Raw genomic sequence first — 14,215 nt, 5'->3', positions numbered from 1 at the left:
AGAATTGTCTTGTTCTTTCAATTAGGGCTTGTCAGTCTTCCCATTTTGGCCGCCTGTTAGGAATTGTTTCTATGTATTAGGTAGATCTGCTATCACAGTCAGTTTTTTTGGAGGGTCTCTGGTGCAGGCCAATGGCCGATGCTCTTTGTGACCGGCTGTGAGTACTGTGCTTGAAGCTTTCAGTGATCCACTGCTTGTGGCTCCCTCCACTGTCGCTGGGTGCATTTGGACAGGACCAAGATGCACACCAAGGTCTGCTTTCCCAAGCCTTGGGTTCAGAAGCAGATTAGGCAAAGACTAAAAGCACCCAGAAATACTCCTTTGCCTGCAGGCTGATTGTAATTCTGAGTCTCTTAATGAGTTTCAGGCTGTAGATCACAGCAAAGTGTAAACTCCACAGAGCAGGGCCAGACATTTTCCAACAGATGGGTTAATTGCTTGACCCCCAGGCTAAAGCTGCCTGGTTGGCAAAGGTCTGCCTGAGAAACATGTCCTCTGCAGTATTGGGGAATGATTGAGCACAGGACTCCAGATGGCCACCTTCTGAGCTCTATTTCCAGAGTCAGAACCCCTTGACTGTCCTCACACAGATCTAGTTCACTCTGCCCTCCCTCTGCCAGAGTGCCAGGTGAGTGGCTGCACATGAAATTTTGTGTCTTGGCCCTTTAAGAGGGCTGTTTCTCTATTACCAGCTGTTTCTCCCTGTCAGACAGAAACCCAGCTGTTTTTCACAGCCAGCTAATATGTGGGCACCTTTCTCAGTTCTGGTGCTCTGGGCTGGGGAGCCCACCTTGGAGTTTAGACCCCAGAATTCTCAGTAGGAACCCCCCACAGCTGAGATATCCCTGGGAAATGTCAGCTGCTGCTTGTGAGAGCCCAGCCAGCAGTCTTGCGCCTCCACACTTCCTACCCATCACTATGCATTATCCACTTTACGTCCTTGGTTATGAGGGTGCTCTCCAGATAGTCTTCGGTTGATTATTCAGGATGGTTTTTCTATATTTTAGTTGTAATTTCAGTTTGGTACTGGAAGAGTGTGAGTGTAGCTTCCACTTAATCTGCTGCCATTTGGAACACAGAACTTAGGTTCTTGACCTGACAACACTTTCATGCTGATACATCACCTCAGGCCACAAGCAAAGGAGAGAAAAGGAGTCAGTTTAGCACTAAACCTCACGTTGTTAATATCTCAGAAAATTGTGCTGTGAATGTTTTTGTGGGTTATTTTTGGCTTTTGTTGTGGGTGAAATGGACAATTAACACAATTTTAAAACATAAAGGGGGCATCAAGAGTGCTAATGTTGTTAAGGGTGTAAAGAAACAATGATCACAGGCCATTGAAGAGGTAGAATAACTGTTGTTGATTTGGATAAATGAAAACAGCGAGTGACAGCATTTCTGAGGGAGTGATATGTAAAAAAGTGAAGATGTTGCATGCTGACTTCCTAAAAGACATCCTTGGAATGAGTGCTAAAAGTTAGTCTTGTATGTCTAGTAGGGGGTGGTTTGATAAATTTAAGAAAAAGTGTTTGTTTATACATTGAAGTGTACATTAGACATGTACTATATATAAGAAAGTTTAAAAGAGGGAATCATTTGGGGGTCTGGAATGATTTAATTAAATTTACATTCTTTCTAATGGGAAAAATGATTCAGTTTTTGAACAAATCACTTCTCAAACAGCCTTCCAGAACGAGTTAAGTTCGAGAACAGATATTCAATTGTGTAACTGTGTATTGCCTTAAAATGGGCTTCTGAAGTAGCACTTTTCACATTCTTTTATCTAAGGATTAGCTAAAGAACATATATGCATAGCCTATGGACACATAAAACAGCATGGTGAAGGATAGGGTAGAGGGCAGGAGCTAAGTGGAGGTGGACAAACAAGGGGATAGGGGACATCTGTAATAGTGTCAACATTAAAAATAATTAAATCAAATGGCACTTTTTTCCTGAATGACTTGATAAAATATCAGGCCTGAGGCTATGAAGAGATGCAATTTAGATCTTGTAATACAGAAAATTAGAGATAAATGGATTTTTAAGTCATGTGCTGTATTTTCTACTTCTGGGAAAATGGAGATGTACTTTTTTTAATTTCTCTTGCCAAGTACAACTAAAAACTTTGTCTATTACATATAAAACAAACATAAGACCCCAAAAAGTGAAGAAAAGAAGACAGAATCACTAGGGAACTTAAGAGGTAAGGAACAACATAGCATTGACTTCCTTGAGTTTTCATTTTGCTTCATATATCACAGACTTGATCTGAAAAAAAAGAGTATTCCAGAAATGCCAATGGGCAGAGAATATAAAAGTCTCAGAAAAATTCTGTTCTCTTTAGCCAAAGGACAAGGAAATGAGTAGCTTAGGAAGACAAATTTTTTTTAAAAACCCCAACAAGATCTTCATTCCAGCAAAACGCCACGTAAAAAAATGAGACCATTCCAACCCATGCAAGCAAAATCCAAGTGGGGATTCTTATACTTCCACTCTTACAAAGTTGTAACAAGGAGCTCCCAAACCCCCACCAAGGTGGTATCAGAGAAGGCCACATAGGGAGTCAGTATTTTTTCCCCCATAATACAATAACCAACCTCACCTCCCCAACACAGTGTCAATATGGGACATGTAAAGAGCCAGAATTCCCACCCCCATTCAGCCATAGTGAAGAAAATTTCCCATTTGGTGTCAACAGAGGCTAAAAGTGGAGCATGAATGTCTACTTCCACCTGGATGTAATAGAAAGTCTTAGTATTATAGAATTGTACACCTGAAACATATATAATTTTATTAACCAATGTCACCTCAATAAATTCACTAAAAAACGCTAAAAAAAAGAATACCTGTTATCACCATAGCTCCCCACCAAAGCAGAAGTCTCTCTGTTCAACCTGTGCCCTCTAGTCCTCTAGTGTCCTTCTGCACCCATTGATAGGTCACTCTTACAGGTCAGCTGTGGCCCACAGGTTACACACCCTTATTTTCAGGAGACACCACTGTCCACATGTCAAAATAGCTTAATTCTTTCAAAATGACAATACCACGTGTTGTTAAAGACTTCGAGCAACTGGAACTCCCATACACTGCTAGTACAATGAAAGTTGATACATTCACTGTGAAAAATTATTTGCCATCAACTACTAACACACACACATACACACACACTGTCACCCAACAATTCCACTCTTCAAAATATCCCCAAACTGGAAACAATGTCCATGATCAGTAGCATGGATAAATACATTGTAATATATTTTAGCATAGAATATTATAGAGCAAGAATAAAGAATAAACTACAGCTACATGAATAAAATTTGTAAACATAATATTTGCCAAAAGAAGCCAGATAAGAGTAAATTTTAGATGATTTCATATTTATAAAGTTGTAAAAACAGGCCGAATTAGTCTATGGAGATATAAATAAGGTTATCTGGAAGAGAGCATAAAGGAACATCTGAGCACTGGCAAGGTTCAAGTTCTTAATCTGGGAGGTGATTAGATGGCTGTGTTCATGAATTTATTAATCTGTATCTATATAATGTATGTTACACTTCAATTAAAATTTACTTTTAAAAAAGAAAAAAAAGTAAATCTTAGTATTTAATAACAAAGAGATGTTTTACATAAACTATTCCACCGAATAAAAACTGAAGGACTACTCCACACTAAAAAAGAGAAATTCTCAGGAAAGATATAAAGGTGAATCAAATGGAACTCTTAGAAATAAAAAATAAAATAACTAAAATATAAAGCTCACTGGGTGGGCTCAACAGAAGAATGAAGAGGAGAGAGAGAAAAAAGTGTAAGCTAGAACAATAGAAATTATTAAAACTAAATAACAGAGAGAAAACAAACAAAAAGAATAGAGTTTTAAAGACATGTAAGACTATAACAAAAAAATCTACCAAACATTTGTGTGATTAGAGTTCCAGATGAAAGAATAAAAGAGACTGGAAAAGTACTCCAAAAATAATTGGCCCTTGTGAAAATATTTCAGTTTAAAATGGAACCAGAGGATATGAAATGAAGAATCCCATGCACTCAGAAGAACAGAATTTAAGAAATTATAGCCTGATTTTCCACAAATGCCTAATTTAACAGAAGACCAAGACTTATCCCTGACCAGTGAACATCCAGCAAGAATCTATGTCCACAGTCAAGCCAATGAATTTACTGCTTGGACTTTAGTTGAACTTCCTTCTCTTTGTACTCTTTGCCCATAAATACAGCCTGTTCTCAAACTCTCAATGGGCTTCCCTGTACCTTGCTACAGAATGCATTTCCAGAATTGCAATTCCTCTTCTATCCCCAAATAAACTCAACCTGTGATCATTTGAGCTTGCTTCAGTTTACCTCTTTATTCATGTTGACACTGTAAACATCCCAAATTTGGCCAAGGTAAATGACAGCAGAATCCCATCACAGATGATAAAAGACAAAAGGAAGTAGAACAATATTTTTCAAGAGCTAAAAAAAAATCTTTCGACCCAGAATTCTATACCAGTGAAAATATCCTTCAGACATAAAAGGGATATCAAGATATTTTCAAATGAAAGAAAATTAAGAGAATTTGTCATAGGCAGACTTACCCTAAAAGAATGGCTAAAGAAAGTTCTTTAAATAGAATGGAAATAAAAGGAGAAAATCTGAAATTTCAGGAAGGAAGAAAGAACATAGTAAGCAAAAATACTAGCAATAAATAAAGTTTTCATTTTCCCTTGAGTCTTCAAGATTGTTTGACATATTAAACAAAATTATAATACTGCCTTATTTGCTTCTAAATATATAGAGAGGAAATATTTAAGAAAACTATATATGCAACAAAATTAAGTAACATAAAAGTTGTTAATGTTTCTATACTTCACCATAATTAATAAGATGACAGGAATAGACTATATAATAGTACATAATAATGTATAAAATAACATATTGTATAGTATAATATAATGTAATATATAGTTACATATATACATATTATATTTGTGATTGTTCTAGTACACAAATATGTATATACTAACTTTCCACTAAAACCAATATATGAAGAGATATACTAAAAATGTTATAGGTAAATAAAAACGGAATTATAAAAGATGTTTAAGTAACCAACAAGAAGGCAAGAAAAGAGAAACAGATGAAAAGAAACAGAACATACAGAAAATAAACAATAAAACAGCAGGTTTAAAAGCCCTAATATGTCAGTATTTTCATTTAATGGCATAAATAAGTACACCAATTAAAAGAGAAAGATTGGTAGAGTGGATTTAAAAATATGATTCAACTTTACATAGTCTACTAGAAAAATCACTTCAAATATAATATAGACAAGCTGAAAGTAAAGAATGTGGAAGAGATATAACATGCAAACATTAGAGAAAAGCAGGATTGTCTGTGTTGATATCAGAAGTGGATATCAGAGCAAAGAAAATATCAGAGGCAAAAAGAAAAATGACATAATTATAAGAAGGTCAACTCACCAAGAAGACACAGCAGCCCTACATATCAAGGCGCCAAAATATAGAGCTTCAAAATATGTGAACCAAACACTAACAGATCTGAAAAAAGAAAAAGACAAAGCCATAATTATAATTGGAGGTTTCAACACCTCAAAACAAGCCACAAAACAATTAGATAGACACTAAGCAAAGATATAAAAGAATGCAAGAAAAATATCAAATGGTAGGAATTAATTCACATTCATTTAGAATACTCCATCCAAAAACAGAAGAATGCACACTCTTTTGAGGTGCCAACAATACATATGCCATAATACACTATGTCTTAGTCCATAAACAAACCGGAAATTATTTAATAGAACTGAAATCATACCAACTATGTTTACCAACCATAATAAAATCAAACTAGAAATCAATAACAGAAATATTACAGGAAAATCTACAAATGCTTGAATATTAAACACCAAACTTCCTCATAATTCATCAAAGAGGTCACCTCAAGGGAAATTAAAAATACATTAAGCTGAAAGAAAAAAATATGCAAAAAAATTAAAAATGGAATTGCCATTTGACTCATTGATCCCACTTCTAGGAAAATATCTTAAGAAGCCTGAAACACTAATCAGAAAGAATATACGCACCCCTATGTTCATAGCAGCATTATTTATAATAGCTAAGATCTGGAAACAGCCAAAATTCCCATCATTAAATGAGTGGATGAAAAAGCTGTGGTACATTTACACAATGAAATACTATGCAGCTGTGAAAAAGAAGTATCTCTTACCCTTTGAGACAATGTGGAGGGACCTGGAGAGTATTATGTTAAGAGAAATAAGCAAGTCAGAGAAAGACAAGTATCACATGATCTCACTTATATGTGCAATGTAATGAACAAAATAAACTGATTAACAAAATAGATCCAGAAACATTAAAGTGTGCAACAGATTGACGTATTTCAGAGGGAAGGGAGTGGAGGTGGGCAGGAAGAGATTCACCAAAGAACTTATATTCATATATGCATAGCCCATGAACAGATAATAGTGCCTGGAGGCCTGTGGAGGGGGCAAGAGCTGTGTACAGGAAGTAAATGTGGGGGGAAAGGGTAACATCTGTAATTTTTTCAACAATGAAGATAAATTTAAAAAAGAAAATGTATTAAAATTTGTGTTACACAACTAATCCAAGGCTGAGACAGAAACTACAGCACTGATTGTATACATTAGAAATGAAGAAAAGCCTGACATCAATAATCTAAGCTTCCAACTGAGTAACCCAGAAAAAAAGACCAAAATAAACTTAAAGAAAACAGAATGAAAAAAAATAAATAAACATAAGTAGAAGAATTGAGAGATTTGAAAAGATAAAAATATTAGAGAAAAAACAATGAAACAGATATGTCACTCTCTGAAAGTATCAATAAAATTGGTAAACTTTAGAAAAAGCAGCACTAAGTTCATAGAAATAACTACATTTCTTAAAAAAAAAGAACAATCTCACATAAACAACCAAACTTTATAACTCAAGAAGCTATAAAAAGAACAACTTAATCAGATGTTAGCAGAAATAAGAAAATGAAGATTTGAGCAGAAATAAAAGAACTAGAAAACAATAGAAAAATTAATGAAATCAAGACTTGGTTTTTTGAAAAGAATAAAAAATTGACAGACTATTTTTAAAAAGAGAAAAGACTCAAATAAAATCAGAAAAAAAAGAACAGACATTACAACTGATGCTGTAGAAATGAAAAGAATCCTAAGATACAATAATGAACAATTATACATCAACAATTGAGATAACCTAGAAGAAATAGATAAATTGCTAGATTCATACAATCTACTTAAACTAAATCATGAAGAAATAGAAACTCTGAATGAGTATGTAGAATGAATGAGTAATCAAAAATCTTCCAACAGGGACTTTATCATTATAACCAAGTTTACTGATTTTCTCTATCATTTCCTCCAAATCACTTATCAGGCTTTGCCTCTCTCTCTCCTCTCGATCCATTGGCATAACTTTTTTCATTTCTTTTTTCCCCTTTTTGTTCTTCTTCTTTTCTTTCATTCTTTTGTTATCCTCCCTTCTGTCTTACTGTCTTTTTGTTCAATTGTTAGTTTCGTTTCTGTTTCTTGTATTTCTACTTTCTCGTTTTCAACTATTATCCTATTAGTATTCTCTCCCTTAATTTTTTCCTGGCTCTTATTTCAGAATCTTTTCTCTGCCTCTATTATCTCCCAGTAGCTTCTCTATTTTTAAAATTTTAGTTTACTATTATAATTTTCTAAATTTTCACCATTAACTATATACTTCTCTCTCTATAAGCGTTACTTTACTTTCTCTTTCTTTTTTAAACTTTTGTGTGTGTGTGTGTGTGTGTGTGTGTTCTCCCTTCACTCTCCCAGTTCCATTTTCACTTGGCTTGTTTTCATTGTGACTGTCAAGATATTTTATAAGATACCTCCTGTTTGCTGGAAATTTAATTGGGTATTCTGCTGCCTTGCAAGCACCCATACAACAGCTTACATGACAAGGCTGGTGCTGAGACACACAGCCAACCTGAGAGGAGACTCCTCCCAAGGAACAGTCAAAGACAATCTAGACCCAACCACAATGGGAGAACATAAAGAAACCACAAAAGGGACACCCACGAGAGGGACATGCCTAGAACAAAGACTTCAGAAGTATAAGGAAAACAAACCTCTGGGCTCCATTGGATTCACAAGACAAAAATCCCACCCCATAAGACTGGGAGAGAGCAAATATATCTAATATACAGATACAGAGACTAAAACCTACTAAAATGGGGAGATAATGAAACAACCCCCAAATTAAAGAAAAGAAAATATTGCCATAAAAAGTGAAAGATGAGATGGAGCTAAGCAAGCTATCAGAAACCGAGTTCAGAGTACTGATTATGAAGATGCTCAAGGAACTTAATGAGAAAAACAAGGAAACAGGGGATTATATAGAGGACTTCAGGGAAAACATGAAAAAAGAGATACATAACACACAAAAAAATCAGACAGAAATAAAGAATGCTGTATCTGATATCAAGAATGCACTGGAAGGAATTAAAAGCAGGCTCAATGAAGCTGAGGATAGAATAAGTAACTTAAAAGACAAGGTAGAAAAAAATCAATCAGAGCAGTGAAAAGAAAAAACATTTAAAAAGCATAAGGACAATCTAAGGGAGCTTTGGGACAACATGAGGTGAAACAACATTCGCGTTATAGGAGTGCCAGAGGGGGAGGAAGGAGAGCAAGGGATAGAGAACTTGGTGGAAGAAATGATGACAGAAAACTTCCCTAGGCTGGCGAGGGAGGAAGGCACACAAGTTCAGAAAGCACAGAGGGTTCCAAACAAGAGGGACCCAAAGAGACGCACTCCAAGAAACATCATAATTAAAATGGCAAATGGCAAAGACAAAGAGGAAACATTAAGGGCTGCAAGAAAGAGACAAGCAGTCACCTACAAGGGAACCCCCATAAGCATTACAGCTGATTTCTCAACAGAAACTCTTCAGGCCAGAAGGGAGTGGCATGAAGCTCTCAAAGTAATGAAAAGCAAGAACATGAAACCAACATTGCTTTATCCAGCAAGGCTATCATTGAAAATTGAAGGTGAAATAAAGAGCTTCCCAGACCAAAAAAAAAAAAAAAAAAAGGGTAAGGGAGTTCAGTACCACCAAACCAGGATAGCAAGAAATGCTAAAAGGACTGCTCTAAGAAAAAGAAGGAATAGAGAGAGAAAGATACATCAGCATTAAGAAGAAAACTGGCAGTAAATAAGTTTATATCAATAGTAACCTTAAATGTAAATGGAATAAATGGTCTAATCAAGAGACATAGAGTAGTTGAATGGATAAGAAAACAGGAACCAAATATATGCTGTCTACAAGAGACCTACCTGAGAGCAAAAGACTCACACAGGCTAAAAGTGAAGCGAAGAAATAAAATATTCCATGCAAATGGAAAGGAAAAGAAAGCTGGAGTAGCAATATTTATTTCTGACAAAATAGACTTCAAAATAAAGACCATAACAAGAGACAAAGATGGTCACTACATAATACTAAAGGAATCAATCCAACAGGAGGAAATAACCCTTATGAACATTTATGTACCCAAAATAGGAGCACCTAAATATATAAAAAATTTCTTGGAGGACATTTACGGGGAGATTGACAGCAACACAATCATAGTGTGGGACTTCAACACCCCACTATCAGCATTGGACAGATCATCAAGACAAAATATCAGCAGGAAAACACAGATCTTAAATGACTCACTAGACCTAATGGATTTAATTGACATTTACAGAACATTTCACCCCAAAGCAGCAGAATACACATTTTTCTCAAGTGCACATGGAACATTCTCAAAAAAAGACCACATGTTAGGGCACAAAGCAAGTCTCTACAAATAAAACAAGATTAAAATCATATCAAGCATTTTCTCGGGTCACAATGCCATGAACGAGAAATCAACCGCTATAAAAAAAACTCAAAAATATACAAACACAAGGAGGCTAAATATCATGCTATTAAACAATGAATGGGTTAGCAATGAGATCAAGGAAGAATTCAAACACTTCATGGAAAAAAACAAAAATGACCAGACAACAACTCAAAATCTATGGGACACAGCAAAAGCAGTCCTGAGAGGAAAATTCATAGCATTACAGGCATACCTCAAGAAAGAAGAAAAAGATCTAATGAACCATCTAACACACAAGTAAAAAACTATAAAGAGAACAGCAAGGAAAGCCCTGAGAAAGGAAATAATAAAGATGAGAACAGAAATGACATAGAGACTAAAAAACAATACAAAAAAATCAATGAAACTAAGAGCTGGTTCTTTGAAAAGATCAGTAATATTGATGCACCTTTAGCCAGACTAACTTAGAAACAAAGAGAGAGTACCCAAATAAATAAAATCAGAAATGAAAGAGGCGATATAACAACTGACCCAACAGAAATTCAAAGGATTGTAAGAAAATATTATGAGCAACTGTATGCCAACAAATTGGACAACATGGGGGAAATTCCTAGCAGTATACAACCTTCCAAAGGTGAATCAAGAAGAGGCAGAAAACCTGAATAGGCCATATAACAACTAATGAAATTGAAGCAGTAATCAAAAAACTCCCAGCAAACAAAAGTCCTGGACCAGATGGATTTACAGGTGAGTTTTACCAAATATTCAAAGAAGAATTAACACCTATTCTAATTCAAACAATTCCAGAATATTCAAAAGGAGGGAAAACTCCAAAACCCTTTTTATGAGGCCAGTATCATCTTAATCCCAAAACCAGATAAAGACACTACAAAGAAGGAAAATTACAGACCAACATTCTTGATGAACATAGATGCTAAAATCTTCACTAAAATACTAGCAAACTGGATCCAGCAATACTTTAAAAAGATCATGCACCACGAACAAGTGGGATTAATTCTGGGGGTGCAAGGCTGGTACAACATCCACAAATAAATAAACGTGATACATCACGTAAACAAAATGAAGGATAAAAATCATATGATCATATAAATAGATGCAGAAAAAGCATTTGACAAAATCCAGAACCCATTTCTGATAAAAACTCTCAGCAAAGTGGGAACAGAAAGATCATACCTCAACATAGTAAAGGCCATATATGACAGATCTATAGCGAATATCATAGTCAATGGGCAAAAGCTAAAGCCATTTCCATTAAAAACAGGAAAAAGACAGGAATATCCACTCTCACTACTCTTATTCAACTTAGTACTGGAAGTCAGAGTCACAGCCATCAGATAGGAAGAAAACAAAAAACGTATCCAAATTGGAAAGTAGGAAGCAAAACTGTCATTATTTGCAGATGATATGATATTGTACATAGAAAACCCTGAACACTCCATCAAAGTACTACTAGATTTGATAAATGAATTTGGCAAAGTAGCTGGATACAAACTCAACATCCAGAAATCAATGGCATTCTTATACACCAACAATGAACTTTCAGAGAGAGAAACTAAGAAAAGAATACCATATAGCATTGGAACTAAAAAAACAAGATCCTTAGGATAAACTTAACCAAGGAAGTAAAGGACCTGTACTTGGAAAACTATATGACACTGTAAAAAGAAATAGAGGAAGATTTAAACAAGTGGAAGAATATACCATGCTCATGTATTGGAATAATTAATGTCATTAAAATGTCCATACTACACAAAGCCATTTATCAAATCAATTAAATGACTATTAAAATGCCAACAGCATATTTAACAGATCTAGAACAAATATTCCAAAAATTTATATGGAACAAGAAAGACCCCAAATAGCTACAGCCATCTTGAGAGAAAAGAACAGAGTGGGAAGGATCACATTTTCAGATTTCAAACTGTATTACAAAGCCACTGTAATCAAAACAGCCTGGTATTGGTACAACAGAAATATAGGTCAACTGAACAGAACAGAGTCCCCAGAAACAGACCCACACCATTATGGTCAGTTAATATTTGACAAAGGAGGCAGGAGCATACAATGGGTAAAGGCAGTCTATTAAATTAGTGGTGCAGGGAAAATTGGACAGATACATGCAAAAAATGAAACTAGGCCACCAGCTTTCACCATACACAAAAATAAACTCAAAATGGATAAAAGACTTAAATGTAAGTCATGAAAGCATAAAAATTCTGGAAGAAAACATAGGCTGTGAAGTCACAGACATCCCACGTAGTGGAATTTTCACTAATTCATCTTCTAGGGCATGAGAAACAAAAGAAAAAATACATATGGGACTACATCAAACTAAAAAGCTTCTGCACAGCAAAAGAAAACAGCCTCAAAATACATAGGAACTCCAAGGCCTGGGAAAACATATTTGCCAAGGATGTATCTGATAAGGGGCTGCTTTCCAAAATGTACAAAGAACTCGTACTTCTCAGGAAGAAGAGACAAACAACCCAATTAAGAAATAGGCAAAGGACCTGAATAGACACTTCTCCAAAGAGGGCCTACAGATGTCCAAGAGACACATGAGAAAATGCTCAACATCGCTAAGTATCAGAGAGATGCAAATTAAAACCACAATGAAGTATCATTTCACACCCATAAGAATGGCTACCATCAACAAATCAACAAATGACTTGTGCTGGCGAGGATATGGAGAAAGGGGAACCCTAGTGCATTGCTGGTGGGAATTCAGACTGGTGCAACCACTATGGAAAATAGTATGTAGGTTCCTCAAAAAATTAAAAATGGAGCTGCTTTTGACCCAGTGATTCCACTTCTAGGAATATATCCTAAGAATCCTGAAACACTAATCAAAATAATATATGAACCTCTATGTTCATAGCAGTGCAGTTTACAATAGCTAAGATCTGGAAACAGCCCAAGTGCCCATCAGTACATGAGTGGATAAAAAAACTGTGGGATATATACACCATGGAATACTATGCAGCTGTAAAGAAGAAGGATCTCATACCCTTTGGGACAGTATGGATGGACCTGGAAAAATTTATGCTAAGTGAAATAAGCCAGGCAGAGAAAGACAAACATCACGTGATATCTCTTATATGTGGAATCTAAAGAACTTAATAAACTGATGAACAGAATAGATTCAATGACATGGAAGCATAGATCAGACTTACGAATGTCAGAGGGATAGAGGAGGGCAGGTGGGTGGAAGAGGAGAGAGTAATCAAAGAATTTATATGCATATATTCACAACTGAGGGACACAGGCAATGGTGGGGAGGGGATGGGGAAGGGGGATGGGACGGGGTGGAAAGGGTTATTGGAGAGAAAAGGGACATCTGTAATATTTTAAACAAAAGCAAAATTAAGAAAAAAACCCATAAAGGTCTAGATGAAAAGTAGTAATAAAACCCTGATACAAAACTTAGTAATGGGGTAGAAAACAAGAGAGGAAGGAGGCTTGGAATAACGCCTTCCTACTATCACCTGCTCAAAACTTATTTCACAGTCAGTAAATGATTTATTAGTATTACAGTTAAGTCATCTAGAGAAAAATAATAGAATTTCCAATATTGCTCCAAAACCACTTAAGAATTTTGCTAATTATAAACCAGAACTTGCAAAGAAGTGCAGAAAGTTGTTTTTTAAAAAAATGTTCAAATACCAATATATATCCTAAGGAACTTGTTATCAATGAATATTATTTAGGGCACAAGTATTAGAAGCTCAGAATAAGACTCAAATGCTGAAATGCGAAAAGCACGTCCTGCATGTTAGGAGTAAATGACCCTAACTGACCAAAGCTTTGCTCACATGAGACATTTCAAAATGTATGGATGGCAATAACAAATCTTCCTGTCTCCTTCTGTTATAGTTACAGGGAATGCTATTAAATCCAAAAGTGGTATTTGTGTACATATCATAGCAGGCAACAATTAAAATCTACAGATATTTTAAATTTAATTTTTTAATTTGTTAGTATTGTTATACAGCAATGAACATTCAGTAAAAAAACACCTAATCACTGTGCATTATGCAACAATCAGGCTAAATACTCCTAATTTTCTGTCATTCTTTTTCCTTGACCCCTGAGTACTCATTAAAGGTTAATTTATTTAAATATCTGAAACATTCATTATAATCTACTTTAATAAACTAATGAATTTTTGGAAAAAAGAAATCTTTGAACAAAGAAAAGTGCAGGACCAGATTGTTTCTTTCATTAATTCTACCAAATATTTAAAGAATAATGTCAATCCTTCTTAGACTCTTTCAACAAATTAAAGAGGAGAGAACACTTTTAAAC

The 14,215-nt window shown here is 35.2% G+C and overlaps 1 protein-coding gene across 3 annotated transcripts in view; it reads right to left on the bottom strand.

Moving 5' to 3' along the window:
- Nucleotides 1-14,215, bottom strand: part of ZC3H12B (zinc finger CCCH-type containing 12B) — a 349,800-nt gene that overhangs the window by 293,952 nt on the left and 41,633 nt on the right. For 2 of the 3 annotated variants that reach the window (XM_016210168.2, XM_016210169.2), the window contains exon 2: nucleotides 5,478-5,555. The exons of the other annotated variant lie outside the window; for it this stretch is intronic. The gene's annotated coding sequence lies outside the window, so the exon portion shown is untranslated. The remainder of the gene's footprint in view (nucleotides 1-5,477; nucleotides 5,556-14,215) is intronic. 3 annotated transcript variants of the gene reach the window in all.

This window comes from Miniopterus natalensis, chromosome X (assembly GCF_054644295.1).
Source record: "Miniopterus natalensis isolate mMinNat1 chromosome X, mMinNat1.hap1, whole genome shotgun sequence".
NCBI classification, from domain to species: Eukaryota; Metazoa; Chordata; class Mammalia; order Chiroptera; family Miniopteridae; genus Miniopterus; species Miniopterus natalensis.
This window is presented reverse-complemented; position numbering and strand designations above follow the sequence as displayed.